This window comes from Capra hircus, chromosome 26, assembly GCF_001704415.2.
Source record: "Capra hircus breed San Clemente chromosome 26, ASM170441v1, whole genome shotgun sequence".
NCBI lineage: Eukaryota > Metazoa > Chordata > Mammalia > Artiodactyla > Bovidae > Capra > Capra hircus.
The window spans coordinates 47,509,497-47,524,312 of record NC_030833.1 but is presented as its reverse complement, the minus strand read 5'-3'; positions in this window follow the sequence as shown (position 1 = coordinate 47,524,312).

The window sequence follows — 14,816 nt, the reverse complement described above, 5'->3', positions numbered from 1 at the left end:
ATTATTTATTCTTCTGTCAGTTTTTAAAACAGAATTAATAAGGTATGCCAATTAAATTTATAAAGTAAACATCTGTTACCAGCCGCAGATGAAAGAAACAGAACATTATCCAAGGGCACCCTCAGGTCATATCTAGTCTTAGATCATTTTACCACACCAAGGGTGACCACTATTCTACTTTCCAGCAGTCTAGAATAACTGTATTTTTTTGAAATTTATATTAATGGAATCATACAATGTGTCCTATTTTGTGAATGGTTTATTTCACTCAACATGATTTTTAGAATGCATTCATGTTTTTTAATACCTCATTCTTTTATCACTATATAGTTATCTTCTATGAGTTCTATGAGTTAACTTCTATGAGTTCCACAATATATTCATCCATTCACTCTGAGTACTTATTTTGGTTGTTTCTAGTTTGAGATATTTTGAAAAGAACATCCTTACTGATGTCTTCTCATGACTTTAACTATGCATTTGTATATTTTATATAGTAGGATAGAATTGTGGTTCATAAAGAGCATATGTGTTCAGCACAATGTATATTCTTTATTATTCAGGGTTTCACCTTCTGTGGTTTTAGTTACCTGTGGTCAACCGTGGTCTGGAAATATTAAAAGGAAAATTGTAGAAATAAGCAACTCATATATTTTGAACTGCTAACTTCCATGTAGTGATATAATCTTACACCTTCCTGCCCTTTCCTCTAGGGACATGAATCATCCCATTGTCCACTTATCCAGGCTGTACACACTCACTAACACTCCTTAGTCACTTACCACCCTTCATCATGTCAGATTGATAATTGGTTGCAGTATCACAGTGTTCATGTGCAAATACTCCTTATTCTGCTTAATAATGACCCCAAAGTGTGAGAGTTATAATCCTGGCTATTCAGATATGGCAAAAAGTAGCCATAAAATTCTTCCTTTAAGTGAAAATGGAAAAGTGCCCGACTTAATAAGGAAAGAAAACAAAATCATGCACTGAGGTCGCTAAGATTCACAGTAAAAACAGACTTTCTATCTCTGCTATTATGAAGGAGGAAAGAAATTCATGCTATTTTGCTGTTATAGCTCACACTTACACAGCCTGCAAAGCCACAGCAACAATGCAGTCTAAGTGCTCAGTTAAGATGGAAAAGACATTAAAATTGTGGGTGGAAGACATGAACAGAAAATGTGTTCTGAATGGGTAGCAACTTGTGCCATAAAGCACTTAGCCTGCACAAAGACTTCAGCAAATGGCCCCCTGAAAATCTGACACCAAGCCATTTACTGCCAGTCAGGGATGGTTACACAAATTCAGGAATCAGTTTGGACTGAAAAATATAAAAATTACTGAGGAGTCTGCCAATGAAGAAACTACTCCCACATTTATGGCAGTAGTTGAGATTGATTAAGGTGAGAGACCACATTCTTATAACTTGCATTATAGTATATTGTTATAATTATTCCATTTTATTATAGGTAATCTCTCACTGTGTCTAATTCAAAATTAAAACTTATAAGTATGCATAGGGAAAAAAAAAAACATATAGAGAGCTAGGTACTATCAACAGTTGCAGCATCCACTGGAGGTCTTGGAACACATCCTGCCACATATAAGGGGGAGCTTCTGTATTAGCAAACTGCCAGAATTTACCACGCTTGATTGTACCAGATCTAGTCATCAAATATTCTTGCTTCCTTTCTTGAGCCTTTGAGGTGAGCACGTAGAGATAACCTATTATGATTCTAATTTACACTGCTGTGATGATTAATCAAGTTGAGCACCATTATATATGTTTATTGGCCATTTAGATATCCTTTTTTAAAGTGCTGGTTCCAAATTTCCCTATTTTTCTGTTGGGTTATCCTTCTGCTTTTGTTGTTGGATATACTTTCTGGATGTTTCAAGTATCTTTTCCCATCCTGTGGCTCATCTTTTCACTGTTTAGTGGTGTTTTAATTATAGTGTAAAATTATTAATCAATCTTCCTTTTGTTAGTTAGCATTTGTGTGTTTTAAGAAATATTTGTCCATTCTGATATTGTGAGTCATAAAGATATGTTTATATTTTCAAAAACTTATTATGTGTAAATATTTCATGTATTATATAAATGTTATATATGAATATTTATAAATTCTATATTTATATATGACATTGTATTAGATATTAATTTTGCTATATATATGTACATATATCAATACATACAGTATGTGGGGTAAGAGGGAAAATATAGCATATAGGATTGTGGAGAGAGTGTCAGGATCTGTTGGGAGGGCATCAAAGCACGCGATTTATCAGTCAAGGGAGTAGACAGGGGAGGGAAGAATGTCTGAAGTTTGTGTTACCTTTTCAGAGTTCAATAGGTAATACCTTATTGAATCAATTCTTGAAAAATGAACAATCTTTTTCTGAAATTGATACAAAAATCATTTCTTGAATTTTGTCATCATGCATGTGGAATTTGATGTGATAAAACCTAAGAAAATTCTCACTATTTTTATGAATACATTTTAGGATCTCTGTCTGTCTTCCACATTGTGCTGATTTCTCCTCATTTTATATCTGAGGTAAAATAACAACCTGAAAATTAACTAACTTGTTTAACCTCATTCAGTAAATTGGGAATGGGATTCAGAGTAAGATTATATAGATTATAGTGACTACACTCTCAATTCCTATACTGTACCAATTCTCACAGAGTTTATGAAGCTCATTAGACATGAGCTGTATAGCAATGAATAGGTAATTAGAATCTGTATCATCTTCATTCATCCACACTTACTACTGAAAACTTACCATGTAGTAAGTGAAAAATAACTCAATTTTTCCCATTTAAAATGGATTCCACATGATAGTCAAACCAAAGATGAAGACAACTCTAGTTTTCATTGTTTCATTGTTATAATCAAGTTTTTCTCAAATCTTATGTGGTAAAATATATAAGCATGAAGTAGACTATCTTAACCATTAAGTGTACAGTTCAGTGGTACAAATACATCCATAATATGTTACTATTATCATGCTATCATTATCCATCTCCAGAACTCTTCATCTTGTATAACTACAACTTTATACCCATTAAACTCCCTTTTCTCCCTTTCTCCCTTCCCCACAGGCCCTGTTAGCCACCATTCTATTTTCTGTTTCTATGATTTTGGTTATTCTACATACCTCCTGTAAGCGGAACCACAAAGTGTTGTACTTTTTGTGACTAGCTTATTTCATTTAGCATATTGTCCTCAAGCTTCATCCATATTGTGACTTTACTTGATATTTTTTGTGTCTATCTTTTTACTCAATTGAGACAATTTTTGGCCTATCGTATGATATAACCTGGAAAATATTCTATGTGCACTTTAGAAATTTGGATTTTGTTTTGGTTTACAGTGTTCTGTATATGACTGTTAAATTTAGTTGGTTTATCACATTATTCTAGTCCTGTATTTCTTTATTTATCTTTTATCTGGTTCTATCCATTACTGAAAGTGGACTAGTAAAGTTTACAACTGTTACTATAGAACTATTTCACTCTTCAATTCTGTTAATTTTTGCTTCATATGTTTTAATGGTCTGTTATTAGGTAGTAAATGTTTATAATTGTTATATTCTTCTTGCTTTATTGAGCCTTCTATTAAGAGGTAATTTAATTCTTTGCCTCTGATAACCTTTTTTTTCCCACCCCATTTATTCCCTTAAAATCTCATTTATTTCCTGTAGAATCCTTATTTGCTCCCACACACACACTAAGTTCAATTCAGTTCAGTCAGTCAGTCATGTCCAACTCTTTGTGACCCCATGGGCTGCAGCATGCCAGGCTTCCTTGTCCATCACCAACTCCTGGAGCTTACTCAAATCTGATAACCTTTTTAAAGTCTCTTTCGACTGATATTAGTATAGCTACCTCTGTTTTTTGTTGTTGCTGTTGTTATTATTGGTGTGGAATACCTCTATTCTTTCACTTTTGACTGTTTGTGTCTGGACCCAATTTGAGTGTTTGGCAGACAGCATATAGTGTTATTATATCATTTTTCCCCCATTTGCCAGTCCCTTTATTTTGATTGGAGAGTTAAATATATTTACATTTAACACAATCACTGACAAGAAGTGACTCCTGTCATTTTTCTCTTTGTTCTTTATTTTTATAGTTTGCTTTGTCTCTTATTTTCTGAATTAGTGCATTCTTTTGTATTTGATTTTTGTAGTAGAATATTGAAATTTCATTCTAATTTCCTTTTTTCATAAATTCTATAGCTTTATTTGTTATGGTTACAATGGAGATTACATTCAATAATCAATGGTTATAATGTGAATTTATACCAGCTTATAATTGGGCTTCCCTTGTGGCTCAGCTGGTAAAGAATCTTCCTGCAATGCAGAAGACCTGGATTTGATCCCTGGGTTGGGAGATCCCTGGAGAAGGGAACAGCTACCCACTCCAGTATTCTGGCCTGGAGAATTCAGTGGAGCCTATAGTCCACTGGGTCTCAAAGAGTCGGACACTACTGAATGACTTTCATTTTCACTTTCGTATACCAGCTTAACTTCATCAATATAAAAATCCCTGTTCTTTTACAGGTCTATCAGTAGGTTTTAGTGCTGATATCACAAAACTACATTTTATATACTTTATGCTCAAAAACACGGCTGAAAAATTCTTTCTAGTCTCTGAAATTATGTAGAAAACACATTGTGGAGTTAAAATCAATGCTACAAAAATATTAGGTTTTAGACTAATACGTGGAGAAGTCAGTGGCACCCCACTCCAGTACTCTTGCCTGGAAAATCCCATGGGTGGAGGAGCCTGGTAGTCTGCAGTCCTTGGGGTCCATAAGAGTCGGACACGACTGAGCGACTTCGCTTTCACTTTTCACTTTCATGCATTGGAGAAGGAAATGGCAACTCACTCCAGTGTTCATGCCTGGAGAATCCCAGGGTCAGGGGAGCCTGATGGGCTGCTGTCTGTGGGGTCGCACAGAGTCGGACACGACTGAAGCAACTTAGCAGCAGATTAATAGTACTTTTAAATGTTAGTCTTTTAAATCATGTAGAAAGCAAAATGTAGAGTTAGAGACTATTAACATAGCATTTGTATTTGCCTATAATATTCACTTTCATAGAAATATTTGTTTCTTCATGTGACTTTGAATTACTAACTTGTGGCCTTTTATTTCAACGTGGAGGACTCCCTTAGACAATTCTTACTGTGTAATTCTTACCTATGCTCTGTTTATCTGGGAATGTTTTAATATCTCCCTCACTTTGGGAGGACACTTTTGCTAGAAAAAGGTTTCTTTTTTCTTTCTTTTTTTTAAATCTTTAATTCTTACATGTGTTCCCAAACATGAACCCCCCTCCCACCCCGCTCCCCATAACATCTCTGTGGGTCATCCCCATGCACCAGCCCCAAGCATGCTGTATCCTGCGTCAGACATAGGCTGGCGATTCAATTCTTACATGATAGTATACATGTTAGAATGCCATTCTCCCATATCATCCCACCCTCTCCCTCTCCCTCTGAGTCCAAAAGTCCGTTGTACACATCTGTGTCTTTTTTCCTGTCTTGCATACAGGGTCGTCATTGCCATCTTCCTAAATTCCATATATATGTGTTAGTATACTGTATTGGTGTTTTTCTTTCTGGCTTACTTCACTCTGTATAATCGGCTCCAGTTTCATCCATCTCATCAGAACTGATTCAAATGAATTCTTTTTAACGGCTGAGTAATACTCCATTGTGTATATGTACCACTGCTTTCTTATCCATTCATCTGCTGATGGACATCTAGGTTGTTTCCATGTCCTGGCTATTATAAACAGTGCTGCGATGAACATTGGGGTACACGTGTCTCTTTCAATTCTGGTTTCCTCGGTGTGTATGCCCAGAAGTGGGATTGCTGGGTCATAAGGTAGTTCTATTTGCAATATTTTAAGGAATCTCCACACTGTTCTCCATAGTGGCTGTACTAGTTTGCATTCCCACCAACAGTGTAGGAGGGTTCCCTTTTCTCTACACCCTCTCCAGCATTTATTGCTTGCAGATTTTTGGATCGCAGCCATTCTGACTGGTGTGAAGTGGTACCTCATTGTGGTTTTGATTTGCATTTCTCTAATAATGAGTGATGTTGAGCATCTTTTCATGTGTTTGTTAGCCATCCATATGTCTTCTTTGGAGAAATGTCTATTTAGTTCTCTGGCCCATTTTTTGATTGGGTCCTTTGTTTTTCTGGAATTGAGCTGCATAAGTTGCTTGTATATTTTTGAGATTAGTTGTTTGTCAGTTGCTTCATTTGCTATTATTTTCTCCCATTCAGAAGGCTGTCTTTTCACCTTGTTTATATTTTCTTTTGTTGTGCAGAAGCTTTTAATTTTAATTAGACCCCATTTGTTTATTTTTGCTTTTATTTCCAGAATTCTGGGAGGTGGATCATAGAGGATCCTGCTGTGATTTATGTCGGAGAGTGTTTTGCCTATGTTCTCCTCTAGGAGTTTTACAGTTTCTGATCTTACATTTAGATCTTTAATCCATTTTGAGTTTATTTTTGTGTGCGGTGTTAGAAAGTGATCTAGTTTCATTCTTTTACAAGTGGTTGACCAGTTTTCCCAGCACCACTTGTGAAAGAGATTGTCTTTACTCCATTGTATATTCTTGCCTCCTTTGTCAAAGATAAGGTGTCCATATGTGTGTGGATTTATCTCTGGGCTTTCTATTTTGTTCCACTGATCTATATGTCTGTCTTTGTGCCAGTACCATACTGTTTTGATGACTGTGGCTTTGTAGTAGAGCCTGAAGTCAGGCAAGTTGATTCCTCCAGTTCCATTCTTATTTCTCAAGATTGCTTTGGCAATTCGAGGTTTTTTGTATTTCCATACAAATCTTGAAATATTTGTTTTAGTTCTGTGAAAAATATGGCTGGTAGCTTGATAGGGATTGCATTGAATTTGTAAATTGCTTTGGGTAGTATACTCATTTTCCCTATATTGATTCTTCCGATCCATGAACATGGTATATTTCTCCATCTATTAGTGTCCTCTTTGATTTCTTTCATCAGTGTTTTATAGTTTTCTATATATAGGTCTTTAGTTTCTTTAGGTAGATATATTCCTAAGTATTTTATTCTTTTCGTTGCAATGGTGAATGGAATTGTTTCCTTAATTTCTTTCTCTACTTTCTCATTATTAGTGTATAGGAATGCAAGGGATTTCTGTGTGTGGATTTTACATCCTGCAAATTTACTGTATTCATTGATGAGCTCTAGTAATTTTCTGGTGGAGTCTTTAGGGTTTTCTATGTAGAGGATCATGTCATCTGCAAACAGTGAGAGTTTTACTTCTTCTTTTCCAATTTGGATTCCTTTTATTTCTTTTTCTGCTCTGATTTCTGTGGCCAAAACTTCCAGAACTATGTTGAATAGTAGCGGGGAAAGTGGGCACCCTTGTCTTGTTCCTGACTTTAGGGGAAATGCTTTCAATTTTTCACCATTGAGGATAATGTTTGCTATGGGTTTGTCATATATAGCTTTCATTATGTTGAGGTATGTTCCTTCTATTCCTGCTTTCTGGAGAGTTTTTATCATAAATGGATGTTGGATTTTGTCAAAGGCCTTCTCTGCATCTATTGAGATAATCATATGGCTTTTATTTCTCAATTTGTTAATGTGGTGAATTACATTGATTGATTTGTGGATATTGAAGAATACTTGCATCCCTAGGATAAAGCCCACTTGGTCATGGTGTATGATCTTTTTAATGTGTTGTTGGATTCTGATTACTAGGATTTTGTTAAGGATTTTTGCATCTATGTTCATCAGTGATATTGGCCTGTAGTTTTCTTTTTTTGTGACATCTTTGTCAGGTTTTGGTATTAGGGTGATGGTGGCCTCATAGAATGAGTTTGGAAGTTTCCCTTCCTCTGCAATTTTCTGGAAGAGTTTGAGGAGGATAGGTGTTAGATCTTCTCGAAATTTTGGTAGAATTCAGCTGTAAAGCCGTCTGGACCTGGGCTTTTGTTTGCTGGAAGATTTCTGATTACAGTTTCAATTTCCGTGCTTGTGATGGGTCTGTTAAGATTTTCTATTTCTTCCTGGTTCAGTTTTGGGAAATTGTACTTTTCTAAGAATTTGTCCATTTCTTCCACGTTGTCCATTTTATTGGCATACAACTGCTGATAGTAGTCTCTTTTGATCCTTTGTATTTCTGTGTTGTCTGTTGTGATCTCTCCATTTTCATTTTAATTTTATTGATTTGATTTTTCTCTCTTTGCTTCTTGATGAGTCTGGCTAATGGTTTGTCAATTTTATTTATCCTTTCAAAGAACCAGCTTTTGGCTTTGTTGATTTTTGCTATGGTCTCTTTTGTTTCTTTTGCATTTATTTCTACCCTAATTTTTAAGATTTCTTTCCTTCTACTAACTCTGGGGTTCTCCAATTCTTCCTTTTCTAGTTGCTTTAGGTGTAGACTTAGGTTATTTATTTGACTTTTTTCTTGTTTCTTGAGGTATGCCTGTATTGCTATGAACTTTCCTCTTAGCACTGCTTTTATAGTGTCCCACAGGTTTTGGGTTGTTGTGTTTTCATTTTCACTAGTTTCTATGCATATTTTGATTTCTTTTTTGATTTCTTCTGTGATTTGTTGGTTATTCAGAAGTGTGTTGTTCAACCTCCATATGTTGGAATTTTTAATAATTTTTCTCCTGTAATTGAGATCTAATCTTAATGCATTATGGTCAGAAAAGATGCTTGGAATGATTTCGATTTTTTTGAATTTATCAAGTTTAGATTTATGGCCCAGGATGTGATCTATCCTGGAGAAGGTTCCATGAGCACTTGAAAAAAAAGGTGAAATTCATTGTTTTGGGGTGAAATGTCCTATAGATATCAATTAGGTCTAACTGATCTAATGTATCATTTAAAATTTGCGTTTCTTTGTTAATTTTCTGTTTAGTTGATCTGTCCATAGGTGTGAGTGGGGTATTGTTGATTTCCCCTTTCATACTTGTTAGCATTTGTCTTACATATTGCGGGGCTCCTATATTGGGGGCATATATGTTTATAATTGTTATATCTTCTTCTTGGATTGATCCTTTGATCATTATGTAGTGGCCTTCTTTGTCTCTTTTCACAGCCTTTGTTTTAAAGTCTATTTTATCGGATATGAGTATTGCCACTCCTGCTTTCTTTTGGTCTCTATTTGCGTGGTATATCTTTTTCCAGCTCTTCACTTTCAGTCTGTATGTGTCCCTTGTTTTGAGGTGGGTCTCTTGTAAGCAGCATATAGAGGGGTCTTGTTTTTGTATCCATTCGGCCCGTCTTTGCCTTTTGGTTGGGGCGTTCAACCCATTTACGTTTAACGTAATTATTGATAAGTATGATCCCGTTACCATTTACTTTATTGTTTTGGGTTCAGGTTTTTACACCCTTTTCGTGTTTTCTGTCTAGAGAATATCCTTTAGAATTTGTTGGAGAGCTGGTTTGGTGATGCTGAATTCTCTCAGCTTTTGCTTGTCTGTAAAGCTTTTGATTTCTCCTTCGTATTTGAATGAGATCCTTGCTGGGTACAGTAATCTGGGCTGTAGGTTATTGTCTTTCATCACTTTAAGTATGTCTTGCCATTCCCTCCTGGCCTGAAGAGTTTCTATTGAAAGATCAGCTGTTATCCTTATGGGAATCCCCTTGTGTGTTATTTGTTGTTTTTCCCTTGCTGCTTTTAATATTTGTTCTTTGTGCTTGATCTTTGTTAATTTGATTAATATGTGTCTTGGGGTGTTTCGCCTTGGGTTTATCCTATTTGGAACTCTCTGTGTTTCTTGGGCTTGGGTGATTATTTCCTTCCCTATTTTAGGGAAGTTTTCAACTATTATCTCCTCAAGGATTTTCTCATGATCTTTCTTTCTGTCTTCTTCTTCTGGGACTCCTATAATTCGAATGTTGGAGCATTTCATATTGTCCTGGAGGTCTCTGAGATTGTCCTCGTTTCTTTTAATTAGTTTTTCTTGTTTCCTCTCTGATTCATTTATTTAGAAAGAGGTTTCTTTGACAATTTTTTGTTTGTTTGTTTGTTTTTGTTTACTTTTGGACCTTTGAAACTACTTGCTCACTGCCTTCTGGCCTCTAAACTTTCTGATGAGAAAGAAATCTTATGGTCATATTATTAAGGATGTCTTCTGTGTGATTACATTTATCTTGATGCTCTCAAGACTCTCTTTTTCCTTGACTTTTGAAAGTTTGAGAATGTTTCAGTGTGGGTCTCTTAGTTCACTTTGTTGATTAAACTTCTTGGATATTTATATTTATGTATTTTATCAAACTTAGGAAATTTTTACCCATTTTTTTTTCAAATATTCTGTCATCCTTTTCCCTCTTTTTCTTTGGACACTCCCACAACACATATGTCAGTCTTACTAATGGTGTCATACAGGTCTTTCAGACTCTTTGACTTGTAATGGAAATCTAAGCCACTAGCTTTGGGATTACACTTGATTCACATCGGGGTTGCATAATCCTATATAAAGTCAAAGTGAAGTCACTCCTCAGTCATGTCCAACTCTTTGCAACCCCATGGACTGTAGCCTACCAGGTTTCTCTGTCCATGGGATTTTCCAGGCAAGAATACTGGAGTGGGTTGCCATTTCCTTCTCCAGGAGATCTTCCCAACCCAGGGATTGAACCCAGGTCTCCCACATTGTAGGTAGATGCTTTACCATCTGAGCCACCAGGTAAGTCTAATCCTGTATAACTGATGGCTAAATAACAGGAAACAAGAATATTTGATATGTAGATTTATCCTGACTCAGAAATGGTGTTGTCTTTGCATCAACTATTACAAAAAACAGAAGTCAGTATAAATAGCTCTAAACAGTTACTTAATTTGCTGACTGAGATTAGGAAGATACATTCTGTTTAGAGGAAAATATATGAGGTCATGTAATTGCTTTCAGACAAATACACAAATCAAGAAATATATGACTTTCAGGTTGACTGAATCATACCACTGAAATGTGTGCTCTACATTTAAAAGAAGTGCTAAAATTCAGTTTCATGTGCTTCAGACTATAGAATTCACTGAAAAAGTCACTAAAATTAAAATGTATAAAGTCAAACAGGTATTGAAAAACAAAAGCAGAAATGTGAATTGGTTCCATTATTTTAAACAGATATCTGTCTTAGAATTTTACTATTTGTAGGATTTATTTGAATGATGTAACAGTATTAAACTGAGACAGTTTGTCATAATATTGAGTCATTATGCTTTCTATGTGTTTGCCTATTGTACTTTAATTATAAAATATTAAAATATAATTGAATTTATTTGCTATATATATATCTAATAAATAGTCACATATAAAGATACAAAGTTGGGGATGTTGCTCATAGATTATCACAAGTTTAAGTTTATCTTTCTAGTATTCTGTACTCAGTTCAATTCAGTCACTCAGTCATGTCCAACTCTTTACGACCCCATGAACCACAGCACACCAGGCCTCCCTGTCCATCACCAACTCCCAGAGTCCACCCAAACCTGTGTACATGAGTCGGTGATGCCATCCAACCATCTCATCCTCTGTCATCCCCTTCTCCTCCTGCCTTCAATCTTTCCCAACATCAGAGTCTTTTCAAATGAGTCAGCTCTTTGCATCAGGTGGCCAAAGTATTGGAGTTTCAGCTTGAACATCAGTCCTTCCAATGAACACCCAGGACTGATCTCCTTTAGGATGGACTGGCTGGATCTCCTTGCAGTACAGGGGACTCTCAAGAGTCTTCTTCAACATGACAGTTCAAAAGCGTCAGTTCTTCAGTGCTCAGCTTTCTTTATAGTCCAACTCTCACATCCATACATGAGACAGACCTTTGTTGACAGAGTGATGTCTCTGCTTTTAAATATGCTGTCTAGGTTGGTCATAACTTTCCTTCCCAGGAGTAAGTACAGTATTCTGTACTGGTACTGGTAGAATTTTGTTCAAATTTGTTCTCTAATTTTCTGTTATGAAACTTCTGCTTGAACATACTTTGAAGGGAGAATCAGATGCTTTCAATACATTGGAAATGAGGTTTGGAAAAAATGTTCATAATTCATGAAAATATTTACTTAAACCTAGCACAAATTAAAAAATTAATATTATAAAAGTAAATTCATAAAGGATGCTTTCTGAAATGTCAAACTGAGTTCCTGCAACTTTTGGCAAGTTTAATAATTTTCTGATAAATAAACATAAACAAAAACTCTTCAAACTAGCATTGTTACAAACATATGTCACAGAAATGCTAAAGATTAAGGAATGTGTTTTGATTTCCACTTACTCTTTCTTCAGTTTGAAATACATTCAACTTGAGGTAAGAAACACTTATGTTCTTTGATAATATATCATTCAATATCACAGTTATCCAAGTCTATGCCCCAACCAGTAACGCTGAAGAAACTGAAGTTGAATGGTTTTATGAAGACCTACAAGATCTTTTAGAACTAACACCCAAAAAAGATGTCCTTTTCATTATAGGAGACTGGAATGCAAAAGTAGGAAGTCAAGAAACACCTGGAGTAACAGGCAAATTTGGCCTTGGAATGTGGAATGAAGCAGGGCAAAGACTAATAGAGCTTTACCAAGAAAATGCACTGGTCATAGCAAATACCCTCTTCCAACAACACAAGAGAAGACTCTACACATGGACATCACCAGATGGTCAACACTGAAATCAGATTGATTCTATTATTTGCAGCCAAAGATGGAGAAGCTCTATACAGTCAACAAAAACAAGACCAGGAGCTGACTGTGGCTCAGATCATGAAGTCCTTATTGCCAAATTCAGACTTAAATTGAAGGAAGTAGGGAAAACCGCTAGACCATTCAGGTATGACCTAAATCAAATCTCTTATGATTATACAGTGGAACTGAGAAATAAATTTAAGGGTCTAGATCTGATGGATAGAGTGTCTGATGAACTATGGAATGAGGTTCATGACAGTGTACAGGAGACAGGGATCAAGACCATCCCCATGGAAAAGAAATGTAAAAAAGCAAAATGGCTGTCTGGGGAGGCCATACAAATAGCTGTGAAAAGAAGAGAGGTGAAAAGCAAAGGAGAAAAGGAAAGATATAAGCGTCTGAATGCAGAGTTCCAAAGAATAACAAGGAGAGATAAGAAAGCCTTCTTCAGCGATCAATGCAAAGAAATAGAGGAAAGCAGCAGAATGGGAAAGACTAGAGATCACTTCAAGAAAATTAGAGATACCAAAGGAACATTTCATGCAAAGATGGGCTTGATAAAGGAACAGAAATGGTCTGGACCTAACAGAAGCAGAAGATATTAAGAAGAGGTGGCAAGAATACATGGAAGAATGGTATAAAAAATATCTTCACAACCCAGATAATCAAGATGATGTGATTACTAATGTAGAGCCAGACATCTTGGAATGTGAAGTCAAGTGGGCCTTAGAAAGCATCTCCATGAACACAGCTAGTGGAGGTGATGGAATTCCAGTGGAGCTGTTTCAAATCCTGAAAGATGATGCTGTGAAAGTGCTGCACTCAATATGCCAGCAAGTTTGGAAAACTCAGCAGTGGCCACAGGACTGCAAAAGTCAGTTTTCATTCCAATTCCAAAGAAAGACAATGCAAAAGAATGCTCAAACTACCGCACAATTGCACTCATCTCACACGCTAGTAAAGTAATGCTCCAAATTCTCAAAGCTAGGCTTCAGCAATAAGTGAACCGTGATCTCCCTGATGTTCAAGCTGGTTTTAGAAAAAGCAGAGGAACGAGAGATCAAATTGCCAAAATCTGCTGGATCATGGAAAAATAGATGTTCCAGAAAAACATCTATTTCTGCTTTATTGACTATGCCAATGCCTTTGAAATAAACTGTGGAAAATTCTGAAACAGATGGTAATACCAGACTACCTAACCTGCCTCTTGAGAAATCTGTATGCAGGTCAGGAAGCAGCAGTTAGAACTGGACATGGAACAACAGATTGGTTCCAAATAGGAAAAGGAGTACGTCAAGGCTGTATATTGTCACCCTGCTTATTTAACTTCTATGCAGAGTACATCATGAGAAACGCTGGACTGGAAGAAACACAACCTGGAATCAAGATTGCTGGGAGAAATATCAATAACCTCAGATATGCAGATGACACCACCCTTATGGCAGAAAGTGAAGAGGAGCTAAAAAGCATCTTGATGAAAGTGAAAGAGGAGAGTGAAAAAGTTGGCTTAAAGCTCAACATTCATAAAACGAAGATCATGGCATCTGGTCCCATCACTTCATGGGAAATAAATGGGGAAACAATGGAAACAATGTCAGACTTTATTTTTGGGGGCTCCAAAATCACTGCAGATGGTGACTGCAGCCATGAAATTAAAAGACGCTTACTCCTTGGAAGAAAAGTTATGACCAACCTAGATAGTATATTCAAAAGCAGAGACATCACTTTGCCAACTAAGGTCCATCTAGTCAAGGCTATGGTTTTTCCAGTGGTCACATATGGATGTGAGAGTTGGACGGTGATGAAGGCTGAGCGCCGAAGAATCGATGCTTTTGAACTGTGGTGTTGGAGAAGACTCTTGAGAGTCCCTTGGACTGCAAGGAGATCCAACCAGTCCATTCTGAAGGAGATCAACCCTGGGATTTCTTTGGAAGGAATGATGCGAAAGCTGAAGCTCCAGTACTTTGCCCACCTCATGCAAAGAGTTGACTCATTTGAAAAGACTCTGATTTTGGGAGGGATTGGGTGCAGGAGGAGAAGGGGACGACCGAGAATGAGATGTCTGGATGGCATCACGGACTCGATGGACGTGAGTCTGAGTGAACTCCGGGAGTTGGTGATGGAG